We start from the raw sequence: 23,802 nt of genomic DNA, 5'->3' as shown, positions 1-23,802 counted from the left end.
TTAATTTCGCATGATTGACTTAAGAGGTGATTTATTTATTTAATTTTCAAAAAAATATTGTTGACATTTCCTAATTTTAATGGTAAGTGGCATCCCATCAAAGTTAACGTGTTTTATTTAGGAGTTGTTTTTTGGTTTTTGTTTAAAAGTAAAATGGATGAGATTTGCTAATATAACTGGTTAATGGGAGTTGGTTTGAGGTTTTGAGCCCTCTCGTTCCTTATTACTAGGTAGAGTTGAGCAGAACTATCTGAAAAACCAAAAATTCGAAACCCAAACCGGTATCCGATCCAAAAAAAGTGGATACCCGATCCGATATGGTTATCGGTTCGGGTACCCGATCTGAAATTTGGTTATTGGATATGATTACGGATATCATTTTATAAATAACGGGTACCCGATAAAGATCTGATAAGCCCATTTTTTTAAGTATTTCCCAATTTAATTTTTTTTCCCAAGAGCTCAAAATCCTAATTGTAAATAATCAATGTATAATTTGAGTAAATTCTAATTTCATTAGTAACGTAGTCAAAATCATGTGTTAGTGTTGGTATTTAGTGTTGGATGATATTACAATAATCTAGTTATAAAGTCTATTTTTTCCAATTGGATATCATAACGGGTTCCCGATATCCGATTCGAAAGTTTGGGTACCCGAAGTACGGGTACCCGAACTTAACGGTTCGGTTCGTGGATATCAATTTTAGGCTTATTGGTTATCGATTTCCCGACCGAATAATGCATTGGTTCGGGTACCCGACCCATGCTCACCCTTTTCACTATGCTTTAATAATATAGACTAGTCTTATATGCACGCGATGGGTGCCATTTTTTTTTTTTTTTTGAATTAAAATTAATTCATTAATAAAAGTCATACGACATCTACAAAAGAAATCTGAATCTATCAAATACATAACAAATCGAATCAAATAAAACTCGTTTTCTGCAAAACTACAATCATCGCGCATCGAACATCTTGTATACCCTCTAACACATCGTTGTTTGATACAACTTTCAACGAGGGGGTCTTTTGATCTGTTGTAATTTTGATATTGAATTAAATCAGATTCAATTGATTGTAGATGTAGAACTGACATCTGCTGCGACACCGCACAAATCTTCATCGCTGAATCAATTTCTCCTGCGAAATTAAATAATATTCTCCCTCGTAAACCAGAAATTTAGGATCCTCTAACCTAAGAAAAATTCTCCCTAAAAGGAGAAAAAAACCCTGCATGTCTTTCGAGGGAGAACAATTCCTCATACAAGGAGGAAGTATTATTAAAACCCTAATCAAACAAAATTAAAAAAGAACAACAAAATAAAAAGATCGGGGCTTTCCACCGATAAAATCGATGGAAGCCCCTTCGAAATTCACTAACGGAGGCTAGGGTTTGAGAGAAACCGTAAGGATTGTTGTGTAAAAGTTATTAATTAAAGCTTCTTGCGTGCGAAATTATTAAATACCTTAAAATTGTGTTGTTACAACTTATCACAACAAATATTAAACACTAAAATTCATTCGCAGAGTTCAAACAATAAGGTCATACGATGTGTCAATCTTGCAATCTAAATAGTGAAACTCCCTAATTCTCATGCTCTTACCTGATGAAAACTCTAAATTTTAATATAAAAGTAAAGTAATCTATCTATCTATCTATCTATATATCTATTTATCTAATAGGTAAAAGACACCAAGAATAACAGTGTCACATCCTGGTTAGTCCTTATTATTTTTTTATAAATAATATATTTAATTGAAGAATCTTTTATCCTTAGTATTTTTTTTCTTTTTAAAAAAAATTAATTGAAGAATCTTTTAGAATATATGATTTTCTGATTTTTTTTTTCTTATTTTTTCCTTCTATTTAATATAATATAAGGATATATGAAAAAAAAAATATGATTACATGTATTACGATAAGGATAAAACAAATATATTAATACTGATTTGAAGAACATATATGTTACGGATAAAAAAAATATCTATCTATTATCTATCTATTACTATATACTAAAAGACACACCAGAAATGCACTACCTCAAAAATCCCAAAAGAAACCATCTAAAAAACACATAAGAGACCTCGTGAGAGGTGGTCTCAGAATCACATGTCTCTTAGGTTAAGAAACCACTTTTTGGGGGTGGTTTCTTTGTTAAAAATAAGAAACCACCTGCCCTAGAAAGGTGGTTATTTATATATAAAATTTATTATTTAATTGTCCTATATAAGGAACCACCTATTCAAGAAAAGTGGGTTCTTTATAAAATTAAAAAGACCACTTCCAATCGAAAAGAGGTCTCTTTAATTTTATTTAAGAAACCAACTTTCTAGAAAAGAGGTGTCTTATATTTTACTGGGCATAGATAATTAATAAACCTAAAAAACCACTTTTCAAGAAAAGATCGAGGTTTCTTTGTTTTTTTTTTGCGCTTATTTTTTTTTGTTTGGCGCTGAATGTATTTCTGTTTTTGCACTAAATTGTACCGTACGTTCTAGGGTTGTAGCATTTGTCAAAAAAAAAAACAATTGTATCGTACGTACGACCTATATATCCGGTTCGAGTCTTGTAGCTATTTTTTTTGCCACCTGATAATACTATTATTATTTTACAAATGTAGCATACTTATAATACCAAAATAATCCAAATCTTTCATTAATCGAAAAAAATATTACAAAAAATGTTAACGTATAAAGCAACTTAATGTTTCGTCTTATAATCTTCTTTGAAAGAAATACAAAATTCTATAATAAAATGAAGTCATAAATCACCTATGCCATATCATCATGTTCATAATACATGCCATCTTTAGACTCTACATCTAGATGCCACCATCTAGTTCCCGATGACACAATTAAATTTCAACTATGGAGTCGAGTTGTAGAAGTCCATTACCTTGACATCATCTCCTAACCTAATGTAACTATATAAGCCTGCAAGGTGTAATACAAACATTTGAGTATTTTGGAGTACATTATGAACTGATGTCAACAACACCTGAAGTTGATGTTGACGCAAAAGCTCGACAACATTTGAAAGGATCTGAGGGAAACAAGAAACCACGAGGAAACAAGAGAGAAAGGAGACTGAAATGACATAAATCACACCGTGATGCAGCAATGCCATGGATACTGTATTGATCTAGCTCCATACTGATACCATATGTATCTTTATCTTCCTCTTCATCTTCGTTAACTCTCATCAAATTTATCTGTAACTTCATATACAAAATGAAACCCTCATAAAAAAAAATACAAAATTTATAAGTTGAAAAGACCGTTGTAAGGAAAGAGCAAGTAAATGTTACATTGGGCATTAGTTATTTAGGTTGAGACCTTGAGATCACCATCGGCAATATGCCAATTATCAAATACAATCAGCTTCACAGTCACAGATTTATGAACATCTAAGGACTCGCGTCCCAGATTTGGACCATGTTTTAACAAGTACGAATTCAGACACTCAATTAGCTTGCGCGAACAACCTCCCTGCAAATTTCGACGTGGATAAAGAATCTACAGATACTGACAAACATTGACTAAATAATATGAAGCAACAAACAAAATCATTTATGAAGCAGTATTGAAGGGTTAAGGGATGCACCTCGTAGATTTAAAGATCTCAATGAAGAATACAACTGTTGTTTCTCTTTGATGATCAGGAAAATCCCCCGGAGGATTTTCAATTTGCAGACAGCAAACACAGAAGTTGTAGCTCAAAAACCTGAACCCCTACAGCAGACAAGACCAGTAACATCACTAAAAATGGTTTGTATGACAAACGTGGCAAAAGCAACTACAAACAACAGCCTCAACTGACTAACCAGACTTGAAGTCCACAGAAGCAGCATCCTACCCACACCCAACAACAGTATCTAGACATCCAACCCCCCAATTTAGCCAAGAGCTAAGTTGCCAGTCACCTTTCAAACAGAACAAAATAGCCAGCAGTAGTGATTTCAAATCACAGAATTGCCTACCTAATATCATACCACAAAAAAAGAATCAAATTACATACATAATCCAATTAACAAAACCCCACACAATCAGTATCATTATTTAACCCAGATCCATATCAATCAACAAAAATTCTAAAATAGAACAAGGAAAGACGAACAATCAGTATCAAACAAAGAGTAAGGGTAAATACGCACCCATGAAGGCACTCACTTTAGGCTATAAGGTCAAAAGCCCTCGTTTTGTCGACCTCTCATAAAATCGCTTGTCTGGGATAATTCCGCCAACTATTTCGTCGATGTTGTCTCTCTTGCAATTCGATGTAAGTCATTACTCTTTTTAACAATAATATTCACACCATATCCTCCCAAAATACAAACCATATTTTTTAAAGAAAATGTAAAGAACCAATCTTTTTTCCCTGAGAGCCTGGTACATTTAACTAACAAACCATGCATCAACAACCCGTAGACACTGAATCACCGATATGAAAGCAATAGATTAATATATCTTTAATCAGTGTGAATTAACACAACCTCAATCACTTAAAGTAACAAAACTACTCCCTCCGTCCCATAATTATCTTCCTGTTTGACCAAAAACACGGATTTTAAGAAAAGTGGAATATAGTACATGAAAAAGTGGAATAAAGTACAAATGATGATTGAATTGTATGGAAAAGTGGAATAAAGTACATGTGAAAGAGAATATAGTACATGGGAAAAGTGGAATATAGTACATGGGTGGGGTTTTCAATTCAATTTTAATTAATATAGTACATGAGAAAGTGGGGACCTTAGTAGCCAAAATTAAAAACAGGAAGATAATTTTGGGACGCTCGTTTAGGAAAGCAGGAAGATAATTTTGGGACGGAGGGAGTATATTAAGAAGTTGTGTTTACTTGTTGAATATAATATTTATGTTTGATGAGTCATAACCAAGTATTAAAAGTTAAGTCATGTAAAGTGAAAATGAGTAGCAATAGCTTTAGACTGTGCACGTCTAAAGTGACGGACAATCAGGAGTTGGGGTCATGGGTAGCCTATGGCTTTTTCTGGGGCCGGATTGATCACCGGTTCTATTTTTATTTAAAAGTCCCTCGATATCGCAGGTCATTGGGGTTTACGGAGTCGCGTCCGTACCTCGTCTTCCTTAGTGAAGAAGACACTACAACATAAATGAGCAAATGCAACCGGAAAATGCAACGGTCTAGGACTAATGCGACGCATATTTGCAACGGCCTTGGCTAATGCAACGGTTTTGTACAACGGTCTTGGTTAATGCAACTGTATTTTGCAACGGTCCAAGCTAAGGCAACGGTGTTTTGAACGAGCCGTTGTATTAGAACTTGAGCCGTTGCATATTGTGAAGCTATTACAACGTGTCCTTATCATAGCTTTGCGTTAATATAAAAAAAAAATCAAAGAAATGGGCGCTCAACACTCCTCATTTCCCAAAACTTCCAGAACCCCCTTCAAGTAAATATGAAAACCCACTTTCGTTTTCAATGTAATTGAAGAACACAAATCTGTAATTTTATTCAACAAATTCATTCTCCTATTTTCTCATAGTCATTCATAGATTATAAAAGCTTAGAATCCTATGCTCTCCCAGTTCAGATAGCTCTCCAAAACCTCTTAAATCCGACTTTCTCTCTTTGAATTTTAACTCGACCTCTCGCAAATTCTATGGAAGCTAATTCTGTTAACTTTAGACGAAATCGTCTCCACCTCTAATGGTTGCGGCGCCGCTGATCTCTTACGCTGGCCCCTTTCTCAGGTACTCTTTTCTTCGATTTTTAGGGTTAAGAATTCTCAATTTTTAGGTTATTTTTCAGCATTTTATAATTGAGTACTAATTTTTTATTTCTTAATAATCTGAGAACATTAATTCTCTTAACATTTGAAGGATGTTCTCAATCTCCCGGAGCTGCTAAATTCTATTCCGATGCGTTGGGTTTCACCGCCGATGTCTGCTCTCCTTGTTCGGTCGAACTTCACTCCCACTCCTTCGAGGTTTCTCTCTTGCACTTTACTAGGTTTCTCGTTTCTTTTGCTTCCAATAATTTTCTGTGTTTTTTTGTATTGAATGTTATTGTGGGTACCAATTTTAACCTAGAAGAACAGAGCTTTAATTCATTTCCAGCAATCCTGTTGTGAAATAGCTTCAAGATTCAGATTATCTATAATTGGGTTTCTAGTTGGCATGATAATTAATGTTTTAGTAAGTGGAATGGCTGAATTATGTTCAACTTAATTGGTTATTGAAATTTGTACTAGCTTGTTTGCTCTTTATAAGGATTTAATCAAATTAGATGAGAAGAACCACAAATACCACTGTAAGAAAATCAAAAATATTTCTCCTCCTTTTCTTAATGTCAAAAATAATGTAGCAAAATTTAATAAAGAAGTTAATTCTGTTCTTCTCAGTGACTTAGATTTTGTTTCACATATGACTAGTTTTTTTGGACTTTGCTAAGCCGGTATCAAAGAATCCGATTTATTTGAGTTGATTGCAAGAAATACTCCCTCCGTTTCGAAATAATAATGGGGATAGTTTATCTTTTCACGCTTGTAAAGGTAAATATTTGAACATTAATATCTCTAATTTTGTATTCTTAAAAATTATAAGAAGTTGATATTCCGAAAGTACATATCGAGATGAATTAAATGAATATACTCACGACTATATTTTTCCTTGCCCATAAATCACAAATGATAGTCAAATTAAAATTTATGAATAGGGTCAAAAGTAAAAATGTCCCTATTATTTCGAAACGGAGGAACTAATTAGATTGTCTTTAATTTTGCTGTCAAAATTGTATTAGCATGTAAAAATAAATGCTTAAGGAGTTAAGGCTCTAAGACTTATTGTTCATGTTATAAGCTAGTATTCTCTAGTGTAATATACTTAATTTCATAATAGTGTTTCCTTATTTGCTAACCGCCAATAACATGTGATTATGTGATCCGGAAAATGTTAATTTGTATGTGGGAGTGGCACATATTATGACTAACTTTGCAAAACTAATGGCTAAATGAATCACTGTATCCATTCTCATATCACGTATTAAGTAACAGTGCCTTCAGAATTTCTGAATATCAACACTAGTTGGTTGTGCCACAGAAACTAGTCAATGTATCTTTGAGAGAGTTGTGGTATAACGGTTGGGTAGATGTTTAGGAATGCTCATGTACCTGTGTTTGTAAATCGTAATTTTAGACTCAGATGCCATTTGTTGGATCTTGTAGGTTGTTCCAAGGTGGTTAATTGTTGGACCACATATTTTCAAGGTGTTGGCTAAGATGTGTGTTCGTAGAAATGAATATGGCTAAATATTGTTCATTATTAGAGTTGAAAAATTCTCAGAAAAAGACTCGCTTGTATGTTCTCTTTTATTTATTTGTTTATTCATTTTAACAGAGAGGAGAAGTTCATGGATAATCTAATGCACCGTATTTATTAGTCTTTGGAGAATATTTTATTCCTACTGCATCGAGGTGGTTAATATCTTGGTACCGCAAGAACAACGATGTGTAGATATTGTCTTTTATTACTTGATTCCTCTCTTATGTTACTGTCTTTCTTATTTTACACCATTCTATTTCAAGTTCTTGTGAAATAATATGCAACCAATGTTCATTCATTTTTTATCTTGCTACTGGAAGCTAAGGTAGTGTTCCTTCGTCTACTCTAAATTAGATAATACTATGTCCAACCTGCTGCCAGTGTCCCTCTTATTTATTTTGGTACAGTTCGTAGCAATGTCATGTCACTTGGTCCAGTTCCTCTAGTATCAAAGACAACATAGAGAAGTTTTTAGGATCAGACGACAAACTTGCAAGTAGTGGTATGGTGCAGCCTTTAGCTTCTTTTTTAAGCTATAGGAAGCTCTTGCTGCAATATATAAGTTAATTGACTTATCTGGCTTGTGTGTGGTTTTCTTTATGCTATTGATGTAGCAGTTGTCGCCAGTGGAGTCTTCTCTCCATTTGTGGTTCATGGAATGCAAGTGAAGGCCTGGGAGCCGAAATCCGAGGTATGGTTAATGGTTCTTGCCCTTGGAATCATTTAACCAAAGTTACTATATTATCTTGATTTTTCTTATTTTAACTCTCAGTATGATACATACACTCCTTTTTCATATTTGAGAATGTGTTATGTTTTATTCTTTCATGGAAGCTATTTTATCTGGCTTCATTCCTACTGCCTATGATAAAGTTTTTCTATTCTCTTTAATCTCTCTCATTTAAGTTGATAAATTGTCAACTCTATATTCTTAAGGCATATAAATGCTCTCGTACTTCATGAGTTAATGTTATGTTTTTCTTAGCTTAATTTCTTTGTATGTTGGAACAGATGCAGGCTCTAGTGTCTCAAAAACACGTAGAAGGTCTCAACTTTACGGGATGGATCCCTGTGGTGAAGTAAGAAAATATTTATATCTACAGGTCCCCTTCAAGATTTAAATATGCTAGACAAGGAATAATTACTACTTTTTATCTTGACTAATGTAAATTGTGATATGTAACCTTTGGGGTTTGATACAAGTATGGCTTTATAAGCACTCTAAATACCATTTTGTAAATTTCCAAACTATTGGAGAACAATGTAAATATCTATGGATCTTTTTAATAAAAATTAAATTTTATCATCATTTAGTTGTTTTATTTTTAATTGCTTAGTTGTTATTAACATCAAATAAGCAGGGTGTACGATTTAAATTTGCTGGGGATCTGTCCTATTACAACGGTTCTGATAGAGAGTGTAAAGGTTGTTGTAATAGGTCCAAAAGACTGTTGCATTAGACATAATGCAAGGGTCCCTTTGAATCAAATGTCGTTGCATTAGGTGCAAAAGACCTGTAGCATTGGACATAATGCAACGGTTCTTCTGTACGGAAAGGGGTTGCATTAGGTCTAGAAAACTGTGGCGTTAGATCAAATGCAACGGTTCTTCTATATAGGAAAGGGTCGTTGTATTAGGCCTACTAGACCGCAACGGCAGCAACAGCAACGGTCTATGAACCGTTGCAGTAGGCATATAGCAACGGTTTTTAGGCCTATTGCAACGGTTTTTCAGGGTTGCATTAGCTCGTTTATGTAGTAGTGAGAAGAAGTTTCTAGTAGACAACTCAGTCCATTGACTATTTCAATTAAAATAATGTTAATGATACAAAGGTCTAGTTCAGTCAAGTATAGTCTTCAAGTCAATATATCTTGATTATCCTTGCTTATGTTTTATTTAGTACCATGTTAGGATTGTTCGTTTAATAGAATCGTGTTAGGATTATTATTGATTTAGTATGTAGTACTCAGCTTTGCTGATTACGTGCTTTTGCTTGTGCATGTTGATCATGGTTATGCCTTATTGATCCTGTGATGACCCAATCTTTGGTGAGCAGTCTCTAAGGATCAATAAGCATTGTCCATCTGCATGTTTGAAGATGTTGCATCATTGGGATCGGGAATAGAGAGCTTGTATTTAGTTTTGATTTGCTAAGTTAACTTGGGTTTGTTTAATTGGACTTTAAACTTGTTAGTTGATCTTATTTTCGTTGATTGGTTTTGGGATTAACTATGTAATCGATTATTTATAAACCTAAAGTTAGTTTTATGTTTTCCGCTGCAAAATTCTGAATAAGCCGTTACGTTTTCACACGGGCGATAATGCCTTGATAATTCTCTACGTTTTATATTAAAATGTTGTTTTAGAAAAGAGAGAATTGTCGGGGTGTTACAAAGTGGTATCTAGAAGCTAAGGTTTTACTTTAATAAATTTTTAGGCGCCTAACTATCTAGTTATTTAAAATAAATTTCTTAAAAATCGAGATTCTACGTATTATAGTGTTCAAAAATTGGTACTTTTTTTTGGGGGGCCGATTTCCTTTTACCTTGTTTGAAAGTATACGATATTCCTTATTTACGTTCGAAATCAAATTATTTTTCCAAGTTAAAGTGATACTTTCGACATTTTTATTTTTCTTATTATTTATTATTCAAACAAATAAATAAAAATAATATGAATACATTTTTTTAAAAAAGAGTTCAATTTTTTTTAAAGTTGTTTCAAGAGTTAGAATTCGTTAATTAGGAAATATAAATATTTTCGAATTAATAACTTTATTCTCGAATTTATTCGCTACGCATTTTCTTAACTTATTTCATTTTATTTATTTTATATTTTTATTTATGTTATTATTCTATGTTATAATTTTCTTATATTATCGTCCTTTTACTTTGCTATTTAAATTATTCTATTGCTTTAGTTTATGAGAGATGGGTAATATAAGAATGGCATATAAGATAGAATTATATGTGCATTAGTAGCTAGTCAATGATAAGAAATTGATTGTTATGTATGTGCATGTGCTAATTGTTTAAGTGTTACATTTACATGTGCATAAAGAATTGTTTGATTCCACCAAACTTATTGATTATTGAACCTTGTTTATGTTTTGGCTGGAAAATCGTTAGTGAGACCTTGAATTGTTTATTTCAGGAATAAAATGTTTCTTTCCAAGTATACCAACATAGGATCCTTCGAGAAACTTGATATAGAAACCCCTGATATTTACGTGAAGAAAATTGGGTTTGGATGTGAATATTATGCTAAAGTTCAAGGGCAACCTATCTTAATGAGAAAGGATATCATAGCAACCACTATCATTAATTGCTTACCTAACAAATTTCCATACCTAGAACTCAAGGAAAAGTTTAAAGACATGCATTCTGATAATGGAACTCCAAACTTGGCTAAGTATGGAACTTGGGATGGTAGATGGAAATATGATTCAGAAATTCTGACCACCATTATTGAAGCGGCAGAAAGTGGGTTTAGAGACGGTAAAATCGTAGGGAGTCATGTTGGGGATTCAGTTACAGAAGAACCTATGGGAATTAGTGTAAATAATGACCTAGAGGAAAATGATGTAGCTGTGGAGAATGAGAATGTAGGTGTTGAGGTAGAGAATCCTAACCCAGCGGCTCATGAGCCAACCATTGAGATCTCTAGTGATTCGGATGCAGAGCTCGAAAGTGAACAGGAGATGGCAAGTGAGCCTAATCAAGATGAAGACATGGGTGAAGATGCAAACCCTGAGGAAGACCCCGATGAAGACCCTGAAGAAGAGTTCGATGATCTTGAGATCTAAATTTCACTTCGCAAGTTTCAGGAGCAATGGATAGGCAAGAGGCCACAAAGATTTTGAAGTCATAAATAGTTAGTTAGCTCTTTTATGTTTTAAAGAATAAGTAGCAAAGCTACAACTGTTTAAGGTTTAAGTTTATTGAAGTTTGAAATATTCTTTATTATTTTCAAGGATGTAATAAACCTCTATGGAGTTAGCAATAAAAGTTAAAGTTTTCAAGGAATTGTTCTTTATTCTATTTTGAGGATTCCATAATACCCCAACCTCTAGGTAGTACGTCGTGGATTAATCTTCCTATTGGTTGCATACTCAGTGTGAATTGTGGATCAATTCAATTGCCACAAAAATATTAAATGATTTGAGTACATAAAGGAAGTGAGGGCCAATCTAGACCCTCATGACCAATATGATTCAAAATGTTATGCCTTATGTGCAGTGTGTAAATGTCTTTCGTGAATTATTGAGGATAATTATTTTTCAATGATTATTGCATCTTGTAGACGATCGTTGCACCTTCGTAAACGATTGTCGTGCCTTCGTAAATGATGTGTATTAATGTGAACATTGTTGGTTGAGGCGATCTTTATGGTCAATTCAAGTATTAAATTGTATGGGATAACGTATAAGTGATGTTTCAAACCTAAAGTAGAATATACTAATTGCAGGTCGCGTTCTAGAATGGTCAACAACAATGATCTAGCTGCTGCGATTCGCCTCTTGGCGGAAAAGCTAACCCAGGAGAGAACTGAACGCCCTGATTTTGCAGGGGAAATGTTTGAAAGACTTTCTAAGGTTAAGCCACCGTATTTCAAGGGTCAAGCAGATCCAACCTTCCTGGAAAACTGGATTAGGGAATTTGAGAAACTATTTGAGGCTGTGGGTTGCCCTGGGAATATGAGAGTAAGTCAAGCTGTCCTTTACCTGAAAGATGAGGCCGACCTTTGGTGGAAGGAAAATGGAACTAGACTAAGTGCTGCTGAGGGATTCAATTGGGATTCGTTTATTGTTGCCTTGAGGGGGAAATTTTATCCTCCTTTTATGAGAAAGCAGAAAGCGCAGGAGTTCATCAACCTTAGGATGGGGAATATGACTATTGCTGAATACTATAGCAAGTTTATAGCTTTATCGAGGTTTGCACCTGAAGTGGTAGCTACTGAGGAGCTAAAGGCTCAAAGGTTTGAGCAAGGGCTGACTGATGAAATTCAATTGGGATTAGGTGGAGAAACTTTTACATCCTTAGACATAGTATATGGGAGAGCTGCTCATATTTATGGTCTGCAGTCTAGAAGGGACAAGAAAACTGTGGTAATTGGGGAAAAGAGGAAAGATTTTAATGCTGGGGGTAACCAAGAAAACTTTAAAAGGAATAGAAACAGAAATGGGAATGGAAATTTCCAAGGAGGAAACAATCAGGGGCACCACAACAACTCGAACCCATCTGAGAGAGTGCATCATTGCAAGATGTGCAGTAACAATCACCCTGGTAAGAACTGCAAAGGAGAATTAGTGACCTGCAACTATTGTCAGAAAAGGGGGCATAGGGAATACGAGTGTTTCACTAAGCACAGAAAGGAACAAAATAGTAATGGAGGTGAAAACCAAGTGAAGTTTAACCAGTCTGGAGGTCAAAATTCAAAGCCTGGAGGGGCACAAAACAATCAAGGGAACTATAATAAGCCTGTAAATGATAACAACAACCCGAATAAGGCTCCAGGAAAGTTGTACATGATGAATCGGAATGAGGATGAACGATCTGCCGATATAGATTCTGGTACTTTTCTATTAACTCTGCGCAAGTTAAGCATTATTTAATTCGTGGTGACTTGTTCTTTTGTTTCGTCATCTGTTGTGAAAAGTCTAAAGTTAGTAGTTTTAGTGAAATAGGAATTTTGAGAATAGAATTCGTCGAAAGAGAATTTTGGTTAGCTATTCCCTAAGGTGAGTTACGAGGGCGTAACTCGTTTTCTTTAAGGGGGGTAGAATGCGATAGAAATTCGCGCTTTTTACTTATTTTATGGTATTTTTATGAATTTTATGCTTATTTTTTAGCAACCTTTACAAGTTGATGCAAAGCAAATAGATTCTCCGCAAAAGAAAAGGTGTTCATGAGTAACACAAACAGCTTTGAGTTGGCAAAATAGTGCACCTAGGTGGCACAAATACTTCTCTAGTAAGAATAAGTTAAAAGCTTTTGGGGAAAATGTTGGAAATTTCGTGTCAAGTTTCGGGACGAAACTTCTTTTAAGAGGGGTAGATTGTAATCCCCCGTAAATTTATAATTTTTATTAATATATTTTAACGTATATTATTTATATTTAAATAGAATTTATGAATTTTAAGTAATGAATATATAATTAACGTATATTCATTTTATTTTAAGTATGTTCTAAATATTTAACGATTTTTGAACTTTATTATATTTATATATTTAATGTATATTTAAATTCTTTTAAATATAATAAAAAAATATTTTAACGGTTTGCGCAATCAAGAATTATTTTAGAATTTTATGTTGAAAAGAATTTGAATTAGGAAAACTCGTTGAATTCGAAAAAAACAATTCTATTCGGTTTTGACTCAAACACTAAAATCCAAATCTTAATCCTAGCCCACATGGGAAAAGCCCAAAATAAAAAAAAAACAAAAAAAAACCCATACCCCTCTTTTCTAATTCACGTGAAACCAACCTCACCCAAAACCCCTTCCTTCCTCTCTTTCACGTAAAAAGGAAAACTCAACCCTCAACCTCCATTGCTTGCTTGTTGCCCAGCCGCCACCACCCTGCCTGACCGCCGCCTGTTCCTCCGCCGTAGTCCCTCTCCGTCGCCGCACGTTAACATCTCATTCTCTCACTTGTTCGTTCTCCTTCCCCTTCGTTTTCTTGCCTTACTTGTTTCGGTTTCTCGCAGCAACCATAGCAACCACCGCAGCCCGCCACCATACCCACCACCAGTCGCACAACCACCTTCGTCGTTCCCTCCACGCTGCGCCGCCACCTGCAGCGCCGCTGCTGCACTGCACACACCAATTCTCTCCTTCCTCTTTCGTTGCTTGCAACCACCCGCAACCACCAACACCAGTCGCGCCGCCCAGTCACGTCGCCACCAGCCGCGCCTCCGTCATCGTCGTGCCTGCAACAGCCGCCGACAGTCCCTCTCTCTTTCTCCTTTTGGTTATTTCTTGAATCCTAAGTTATTTAAATGTTTTAATTAATTTAATTAATTTGAATTTATGTTTCTTGAATTAAATTTATGATTTTTATGATTAAGTTATGAAATTTCAGATTATATGTTGTTGAAATTAATTGAATTATTTTCAGACTTATTAACTATGTTTAAGTTAGGGTTTTAATGAAGTTTTATTAATTTAATTCATGTTTCGTGAATATAAATTATAAGTTTTTATGATTAAGTTAGATTTTCAGATTATACATTATGCTTAATTGATAATTTAATTTTCAGATTACATAGTTGAATTGAAATAAGGAATTTAATTATTAAAGTATGGATTTTTAAGGTTTTAATGTTCTAAAATCATAATAGAATGATTATACATTATTAAAGCTATTATTTGTATGATTTTAAGAATGTTAATTATGTTTTGGAGTAGTTTGAAATTAGTTATATTGCTGAAAATTTAAAGTACGATGTTTGCAAAGAGTTTTCAACGAAGTTCAATCACTAATTCAATAGTTATGATGCTAGGAAATCAAAGGTTTAAGTTTTGATATTGGGGAATGTTCTAAATATGTTTAGGATTCATTTAGAATGCTTTGTTATGGTAGCCAATGATTAGGAATTGATTTGGGTACGTTTCTTGATTATTTTAGGCGGAGAATTCTTTGTGGGTGACTTTTGAATTCGTTAAAGTGGCCTATCAGTTTGTTTACACAAGGTACGTACATACCTGTGTGCTTGGATGTGTGTTGTATTGAGAATATGATGAATATATTTATGAACTTGTTTATGTTGGAATTTCATGTTCAATGTCGTTGAATTAATGCGTTGAGCATAGGACTTTATTTATAAGAATTGAATCATGTTAGCATGGAATATTGATGCAAGCATGTTGGTTTTGTGGAACTTTATATTATTTAATATTGGTTTAGATCTTTATTGATCGTTGTTCCTCTTTAGATTTTCACTACCTTATAAGGGCCGAGGACCTTGTTTGGTAGTTGAACCTTATACCTAATAAAGGTTTTTAAATATGGATAAAGAAAGGATTAAAATAGTTGGAATTGGCTCTTGGTTGAACGTTGTGATCACTGGTTTAATTCAAAGATAAAAGAAGTTGTGTTTACTTGTTGAATATAATATTTATGTTTGATGAGTCATAACCAAGTATTAAAAGTTAAGTCATGTAAAGTGAAAATGAGTAGCAATAGCTTTAGACTGTGCACGTCTAAAGTGACGGACAATCAGGAGTTGGGGTCATGGGTAGCCTATGGCTTTTTCTGGGGCCGGATTGATCACCGGTTCTATTTTTATTTAAAAGTCCCTCGATATCGCAGGTCATTGGGGTTTACGGAGTCGCGCCCGTACCTCGTCTTCCTTAGTGAAGAAGAAGAAGTTTCTAGTAGACAACTCAGTCCATTGACTATTTCAATTAAAATAATGTTAATGATACAAAGGTCTAGTTCAGTCAAGTATAGTCTTCAAGTCAATATATCTTGATTATCCTTGCTTATGTTTTATTTAGTACCATGTTAGGATTGTTCGTTTAATAGAATCATGTTAGGATTATTATTGATTTAGTATGTAGTACTCAGCTTTGCTGATTACGTGCTTTTGCTTGTGCATGTTGATCATGGTTATGCCTTATTGATCCTGTGATGACCCAATCTTTGGTGAGCAGTCTCTAAGGATCAATAAGCATTGTCCATCTGCAGGTTTGAAGATGTTGCATCATTGGGATCGGGAATAGAGAGCTTGTATTTAGTTTTGATTTGCTAAGTTAACTTGGGTTTGTTTAATTGGACTTTAAACTTGTTAGTTGATCTTATTTTCGTTGATTGGTTTTGGGATTAACTATGTAATCGATTATTTATAAACCTAAAGTTAGTTTTATGTTTTCCGCTGCAAAATTCTGAATAAGCCGTTACGTTTTCACACGGGCGATAATGCCTTGATAATTCTCTACGTTTTATATTAAAATGTTGTTTTAGAAAAGAGAGAATTGTCGGGGTGTTACAAAGTGGTATCTAGAAGCTAAGGTTTTACTTTAATAAATTTTTAGGCGCCTAACTATCTAGTTATTTAAAATAAATTTCTTAAAAATCGAGATTCTACGTATTATAGTGTTCAAAAATTGGTACTTTTTTTTGGGGGGGCCGATTTCCTTTTACCTTGTTTGAAAGTATACGATATTCCTTATTTACGTTCGAAATCAAATTATTTTTCCAAGTTAAAGTGATACTTTCGACATTTTTATTTTTCTTATTATTTATTATTCAAACAAATAAATAAAAATAATATGAATACATTTTTTTAAAAAAGAGTTCAATTTTTTTTAAAGTTGTTTCAAGAGTTAGAATTCGTTAATTAGGAAATATAAATATTTTCGAATTAATAACTTTATTCTCGAATTTATTCGCTACGCATTTTCTTAACTTATTTCATTTTATTTATTTTATATTTTTATTTATGTTATTATTCTATGTTATAATTTTCTTATATTATCGTCCTTTTACTTTGCTATTTAAATTATTCTATTGCTTTAGTTTATGAGAGATGGGTAATATAAGAAGGGCATATAAGATAGAATTATATGTGCATTAGTAGCTAGTCAATGATAAGATATTGATTGTTATGTATGTGCATGTGCTAATTGTTTAAGTGTTACATTTACATGTGCATAAAGAATTGTTTGATTCCACCAAACTTATTGATTATTGAACCTTGTTTATGTTTTGGCTGGAAAATCGTTAGTGAGACCTTGAATTGTTTATTTTAGGAATAAAATGTTTCTTTCCAAGTATACCAACATAGGATCCTTCGAGAAACTTGATATAGAAACCCCTGATATTTACGTGAAGAAAATTGTGTTTGGATGTGAATATTATGCTAAAGTTCAAGGGCAACCTATCTTAATGAGAAAGGATATCATAGCAGCCACTATCATTAATTGCTTACCTGACAAATTTCCATACCTAGAACTCAAGGAAAAGTTTAAAGACATGCATTCTGATAATGGAACTCCAAACTTGGCTAAGTATGGAACTTGGGATGGTAGATGGAAATATGATTCAGAAATTCTGACCACCATTATTGAAGCGGCAGAAAGTGGGTTTAGAGACGGTAAAATCGTAGGGAGTCATGTTGGGGATTCAGTTACAGAAGAACCTATGGGAATTAGTGTAAATAATGACCTAGAGGAAAATGATGTAGCTGTGGAGAATGAGAATGTAGGTGTTGAGGTAGAGAATCCTAACCCAGCGGCTCATGAGCCAACCATTGAGATATCTAGTGATTCGGATGCAGAGCTCGAAAGTGAACAGGAGATGGCAAGTGAGCCTAATCAAGATGAAGACATGGGTGAAGATGCAAACCCTGAGGAAGACCCCGATGAAGACCCTGAAGAAGAGTTCGATGATCTTGAGATCTAAATTTCACTTCGCAAGTTTCAGGAGCAATGGATAGGCAAGAGGCCACAAAGATTTTGAAGTCATAAATAGTTAGTTAGCTCTTTTATGTTTTAAAGAATAAGTAGCAAAGCTACAACTGTTTAAGGTTTAAGTTTATTGAAGTTTGAAATATTCTTTATTATTTTCAAGGATGTAATAAACCTCTATGGAGTTAGCAATAAAAGTTAAAGTTTTCAAGGAATTGTTCTTTATTCTATTTTGAGGATTCCATAATACCCCAACCTCTAGGTAGTACGTCGTGGATTAATCTTCCTATTGGTTGCATACTCAGTGTGAATTGTGGATCAATTCAATTGCCACAAAAATATTAAATGATTTGAGTACATAAAGGAAGTGAGGGCCAATCTAGACCCTCATGACCAATATGATTCAAAATGTTATGCCTTATGTGCAGTGTGTAAATGTCTTTCGTGAATTATTGAGGATAATTATTTTTCAATGATTATTGCATCTTGTAGACGATCGTTGCACCTTCGTAAACGATTGTCGTGCCCTCGTAAATGATGTGTATTAATGTGAACATTGTTGGTTGAGGCGATCTTTATGGTCAATTCAAGTATTAAATTGTATGGGATAACGTATAAGTGATGTTTCAAACCTAAAGTAGAATATACTAATTGCAGGTCGCGTTCTAGAATGGTCAACAACAATGATCTAGCTGCTGCGATTCGCCTCTTGGCGGAAAAGCTAACCCAGGAGAGAACTGAACGCCCTGATTCTGCAGAGGAAATGTTTGAAAGACTTTCTAAGGTTAAGCCACCGTATTTCAAGGGGCAAGCAGATCCAACCTTCCTGGAAAACTGGATTAGGGAATTTGAGAAACTATTTGAGGCTGTGGGTTGCCCTGGGAATATGAGAGTAAGTCAAGCTGTCCTTTACCTGAAAGATGAGGCCGACCTTTGGTGGAAGGAAAATGGAACTAGACTAAGTGCTGCTGAGGGATTCAATTGGGATTCGTTTATTGTTGCCTTGAGGGGGGAAATTTTATCCTCCTTTTATGAGAAAGCAGAAAGCGCAGGAGTTCATCAACCTTAGGATGGGGAATATGACTATTGCTGAATACTATAGCAAGTTTATAGCTTTATCGAGGTTTGCACCTAAAGTGGTAGCTACTGAGGAGCTAAAGGCTCAAAGGTTTGAGCAAGGGCTGACTGATGAAATTCAATTGGGATTAGGTGGAGAAACTTTTACATCCTTAGACATAGTATATGGGAGAGCTGCTCATATTTATGGTCTGCAGTCTAGAAGGGACAAGAAAACTGTGGTAATTGGGGAAAAGAGGAAAGATTTTAATGCTGGGGGTAACCAAGAAAACTTTAAAAGGAATAGAAACAGAAATGGGAATGGAAATTTCCAAGGAGGAAACAATCAGGGGCACCACAACAACTCGAACCCATCTGAGAGAGTGCATCATTGCAAGATGTGCAGTAACAATCACCCTGGTAAGAACTGCAAAGGAGAATTAGTGACCTGCAACTATTGTCAGAAAAGTGGGCATAGGGAATACGAGTGTTTCACTAAGCACAGAAAGGAACAAAATAGTAATGGAGGTGAAAACCAAGTGAAGTTTAACCAGTCTGGAGGTCAAAATTCAAAGCCTGGAGGGGCACAAAACAATCAAGGGAACTATAATAAGCCTGCAAATGATAACAACAACCCGAATAAGGCTCCAGGAAAGTTGTACATGATGAATCGGAATGAGGATGAACGATCTGCCGATATAGATTCTGGTACTTTTCTATTAACTCCGCGCAAGTTAAGCATTATTTAATTCGTGGTGACTTGTTCTTTTGTTTCGTCATCTGTTGTGAAAAGTTTAAAGTTAGTAGTTTTAGTGAAATAGGAATTTTGAGAATAGAATTCGTCGAAAGAGAATTTTGGTTAGCTATTCCCTAAGGTGAGTTACGAGGGCGTAACTCGTTTTCTTTAAGGGGGGTAGAATGCGATAGAAATTCGCGCTTTTTACTTATTTTATGGTATTTTTATGAATTTTATGCTTATTTTTTAGCAACCTTTAGAAGTTGATGCAAAGCAAATAGATTCTCCGCAAAAGAAAAGGTGTTCATGAGTAACACAAACAGCTTTGAGTTGGCAAAATAGTGCACCTAGGTGGCACAAATACTTCTCTAGTAAGAATAAGTTAAAAGCTTTTGGGGAAAATGTTGGAAATTTCGTGTCAAGTTTCGGGACGAAACTTCTTTTAAGAGGGGTAGATTGTAATCCCCCGTAAATTTATAATTTTTATTAATATATTTTAACGTATATTATTTATATTTAAATAGAATTTATGAATTTTAAGTAATGAATATATAATTAACGTATATTCATTTTATTTTAAGTATGTTCTAAATATTTAACGATTTTTGAACTTTATTATATTTATATATTTAATGTATATTTAAATTCTTTTAAATATATTCCAAATATTTTAACGGTTTGCGCAATCAAGAATTATTTTAGAATTTTATGTTGAAAATAATTTGAATTAGGAAAACTCGTTGAATTCGAAAAAAACAATTCTATTCGGTTTTGACTCAAACACTAAAATCCAAATCTTAATCCTAGCCCACATGGGAAAAGCCCAAAATAAAAAAAAAAACAAAAAAAAACCCATACCCCTCTTTTCTAATTCACGTGAAACCAACCTCACCCAAAACCCCTTCCTTCCTCTCTTTCACGTAAAAAGGAAAACTCAACCCTCAACCTCCATTGCTTGCTTGTTGCCCAGCCGCCACCACCCTGCCTGACCGCCGCCTGTTCCTCCGCCGTAGTCCCTCTCCGTCGCCGCACGGTAACATCTCATTCTCTCACTCGTTCGTTCTCCTTCCCCTTCGTTTTCTTGCCTTACTTGTTTCGGTTTCTCGCAGCAACCATAGCAACCACCGCAGCCCGCCACCGTACCCACCACCAGTCGCACAACCACCTTCGTCGTTCCCTCCACGCTGCGCCGCCACCTGCAGCGCCGCTGCTGCACTGAACACACCAATTCTCTCCTTCCTCTTTCGTTGCTTGCAACCACCCGCAACCACCAACACCAGTCACGCCGCCCAGTCACGTCGCCACCAGCCGCGCCTCCGTCGTCGTCGTGCCTGCACCAGCCGCCGACAGTCCCTCTCTCTTTCTCCTTTTGGTTATTTCTTGAATCCTAAGTTATTTAAATGTTTTAATTAATTTAATTAATTTGAATTTATGTTTCTTGAATTAAATTTATGATTTTTATGATTAAGTTATGAAATTTCAGATTATATGTTGTTGAAATTAATTTAATTATTTTCAGACTTATTAACTATGTTTAAGTTAGGGTTTTAATGAAGTTTTATTAATTTAATTCATGTTTCGTGAATATAAATTATAAGTTTTTATGATTAAGTTAGATTTTCAGATTATACATTATGCTTAATTGATAATTTAATTTTCAGATTACATAGTTGAATTGAAATAAGGAATTTAATTATTAAAGTATGGATTTTTAAGGTTTTAATGTTCTAAAATCATAATAGAATGATTATACATTATTAAAGCTATTATTTGTATGATTTTAAGAATGTTAATTATGTTTTGGAGTAGTTTGAAATTAGTTATATTGCTGAAAATTTAAAGTACGATGTTTGCAAAGAGTTTTCAACGAAGTTCAATCACTAATTCAATAGTTATGATGCTAGGAAATCAAAGGTTTAAGTTTTGATATTGGGGAATGTTCTAAATATGTTTAGGATTCATTTAGAATGCTTTGTTATGGTAGCCAATGATTAGGAATTGATTTGGGTACGTTTCTTGATTATTTTAGGCGGAGAATTCTTTGTGGGTGACTTTTGAATTCGTTAAAGTGGCCTATCAGTTTGTTTACACAAGGTACGTACATACCTGTGTGCTTGGATGTGTGTTGTATTGAGAATATGATGAATATATTTATGAACTTGTTTATGTTGGAATTTCATGTTCAATGTCGTTGAATTAATGCGTTGAGCATAGGACTTTATTTATAAGAATTGAATCATGTTAGCATGGAATATTGATGCAAGCATGTTGGTTTTGTGGAACTTTATATTATTTAATATTGGTTTAGATCTTTATTGATCGTTGTTCCTCTTTAGATTTTCACTACCTTATAAGGGCCGAGGACCTTGTTTGGTAGTTGAACCTTATACCTAATAAAGGTTTTTAAATATGGATAAAGAAAGGATTAAAATAGTTGGAATTGGCTCTTGGTTGAACGTTGTGATCACTGGTTTAATTCAAAGATAAAAGAAGTTGTGTTTACTTGTTGAATATAATATTTATGTTTGATGAGTCATAACCAAGTATTAAAAGTTAAGTCATGTAAAGTGAAAATGAGTAGCAATAGCTTTAGACTGTGCACGTCTAAAGTGACGGACAATCAGGAGTTGGGGTCATGGGTAGCCTATGGCTTTTTCTGGGGCCGGATTGATCACCGGTTCTATTTTTATTTAAAAGTCCCTCGATATCGCAGGTCATTGGGGTTTACGGAGTCGCGCCCGTACCTCGTCTTCCTTAGTGAAGAAGAAGAAGTTTCTAGTAGACAACTCAGTCCATTGACTATTTCAATTAAAATAATGTTAATGATACAAAGGTCTAGTTCAGTCAAGTATAGTCTTCAAGTCAATATATCTTGATTATCCTTGCTTATGTTTTATTTAGTACCATGTTAGGATTGTTCGTTTAATAGAATCATGTTAGGATTATTATTGATTTAGTATGTAGTACTCAGCTTTGCTGATTACGTGCTTTTGCTTGTGCATGTTGATCATGGTTATGCCTTATTGATCCTGTGATGACCCAATCTTTGGTGAGCAGTCTCTAAGGATCAATAAGCATTGTCCATCTGCAGGTTTGAAGATGTTGCATCATTGGGATCGGGAATAGAGAGCTTGTATTTAGTTTTGATTTGCTAAGTTAACTTGGGTTTGTTTAATTGGACTTTAAACTTGTTAGTTGATCTTATTTTCGTTGATTGGTTTTGGGATTAACTATGTAATCGATTATTTATAAACCTAAAGTTAGTTTTATGTTTTCCGCTGCAAAATTCTGAATAGGCCGTTACGTTTTCACACGGGCGATAATGCCTTGATAATTCTCTACGTTTTATATTAAAATGTTGTTTTAGAAAAGAGAGAATTGTCGGGGTGTTACATGTTTAGACTTCTATTAGGACACAAACTCTAAGGTAACGTGATCTAAATACTATACTCATGCAATCCTATATATATTACGTGTAGACTAGGACCAGTACCCTCGTCATTGACACTGTTCCACGTACGTTGTTCCACCAGCTCCGAACTTTCAGTTTCTAAAACAAATCTATTAAGCACACTAATGCTACTAGATTTTCTTCTCTTCTCTTTCTCTGTACTTGTACTCTTAATTCTCCTCGAGTCCAAGTTCCTCTTCTCTTGGATTCTCTAACTCTTGAATCCTCGTTCTTCCTGTAAGTCTTTGGGTCTTCTTCAAAGTCTTACCTACACACGTCATTTATCATTTATTTGCATGCATCATAAACCACGTTAGATATTGAGTCAAGTATGATAAATATGCATAAATCATATATTATAATATTTGCTTAACTAAAATACACATAGGATAATATGGAATATAATATACTAGTGGATAAATACTATTCCTATCCTAATATGAACTTAATATTTACGGCAAGTATTATGTGACTCAAACACCTAAAATACATTGAATCTAGACAGTCCTATATTATGCATAATACTAATTATAAAAGCTTAAACTCTAAACATTTAATCTTTCCTAACATGCTTATGCAAACTAAAACTCTTAGACTCCTACATCGTCTACAATGCACCATAATATATGATAAATGAGACCAGCTATGATATGCATTCCTAGAAGACTCCTAATGCATATAACTATATGAAGAGTCCTAATCACACACAACTATGTGTACTTATGATAGGATATTATAAGAGACCTAAACTAATGCAAAGTCCTAAGTCTAATAAACAACTTATCCCAATATGGACTCTTAATTACACATGCATATAACGAACATATTAGGATGCAAAT

General features: G+C 34.3%; 3 long non-coding RNA genes across 6 annotated transcripts; 2 read left to right on the top strand and 1 right to left on the bottom strand.

Annotated features, from left to right (window-relative positions):
• Positions 1-2,627: 2,627 nt before the first annotated feature.
• Positions 2,628-4,829, bottom strand: LOC110778813 (uncharacterized). Of its 3 annotated transcripts, XR_008926281.1 has the most exons (5): positions 4,156-4,827; positions 3,826-3,981; positions 3,606-3,733; positions 3,310-3,490; positions 2,628-3,219 (listed from the first exon to the last, which is right to left on the bottom strand). It is a non-coding gene; the product is annotated as an uncharacterized lncRNA (long non-coding RNA). The 3 variants fall into 3 exon arrangements; XR_008926283.1 differs by having other exon boundaries at positions 2,628-3,490; positions 4,172-4,829; XR_002530943.2 differs by having other exon boundaries at positions 2,628-3,490.
• A 550-nt stretch (positions 4,830-5,379) lies between these two features.
• LOC130466244 (uncharacterized) lies at positions 5,380-8,615 on the top strand. 2 transcript variants are annotated; one of them, XR_008926280.1, is made up of 4 exons: positions 5,380-5,737; positions 5,867-5,973; positions 7,921-7,997; positions 8,318-8,615. It is a non-coding gene; the product is annotated as an uncharacterized lncRNA (long non-coding RNA). The 2 variants fall into 2 exon arrangements; XR_008926276.1 differs by having other exon boundaries at positions 5,381-5,737; positions 7,924-7,997.
• Positions 8,616-14,726: 6,111 nt separating this feature from the next.
• LOC130465976 (uncharacterized) lies at positions 14,727-16,219 on the top strand. The gene is made up of 2 exons (XR_008925993.1): positions 14,727-15,002; positions 15,966-16,219. It is a non-coding gene; the product is annotated as an uncharacterized lncRNA (long non-coding RNA).
• The last annotated feature ends 7,583 nt before the right edge of the window (positions 16,220-23,802 follow it).

The sequence above is a fragment of the Spinacia oleracea genome, chromosome 1 (assembly GCF_020520425.1).
Source record: "Spinacia oleracea cultivar Varoflay chromosome 1, BTI_SOV_V1, whole genome shotgun sequence".
Taxonomy (NCBI): Eukaryota; Viridiplantae; Streptophyta; class Magnoliopsida; order Caryophyllales; family Amaranthaceae; genus Spinacia; species Spinacia oleracea.
The sequence above is the reverse complement of the archived record's forward strand: the minus strand, read 5'-3'. Positions and strand labels throughout refer to the sequence as shown.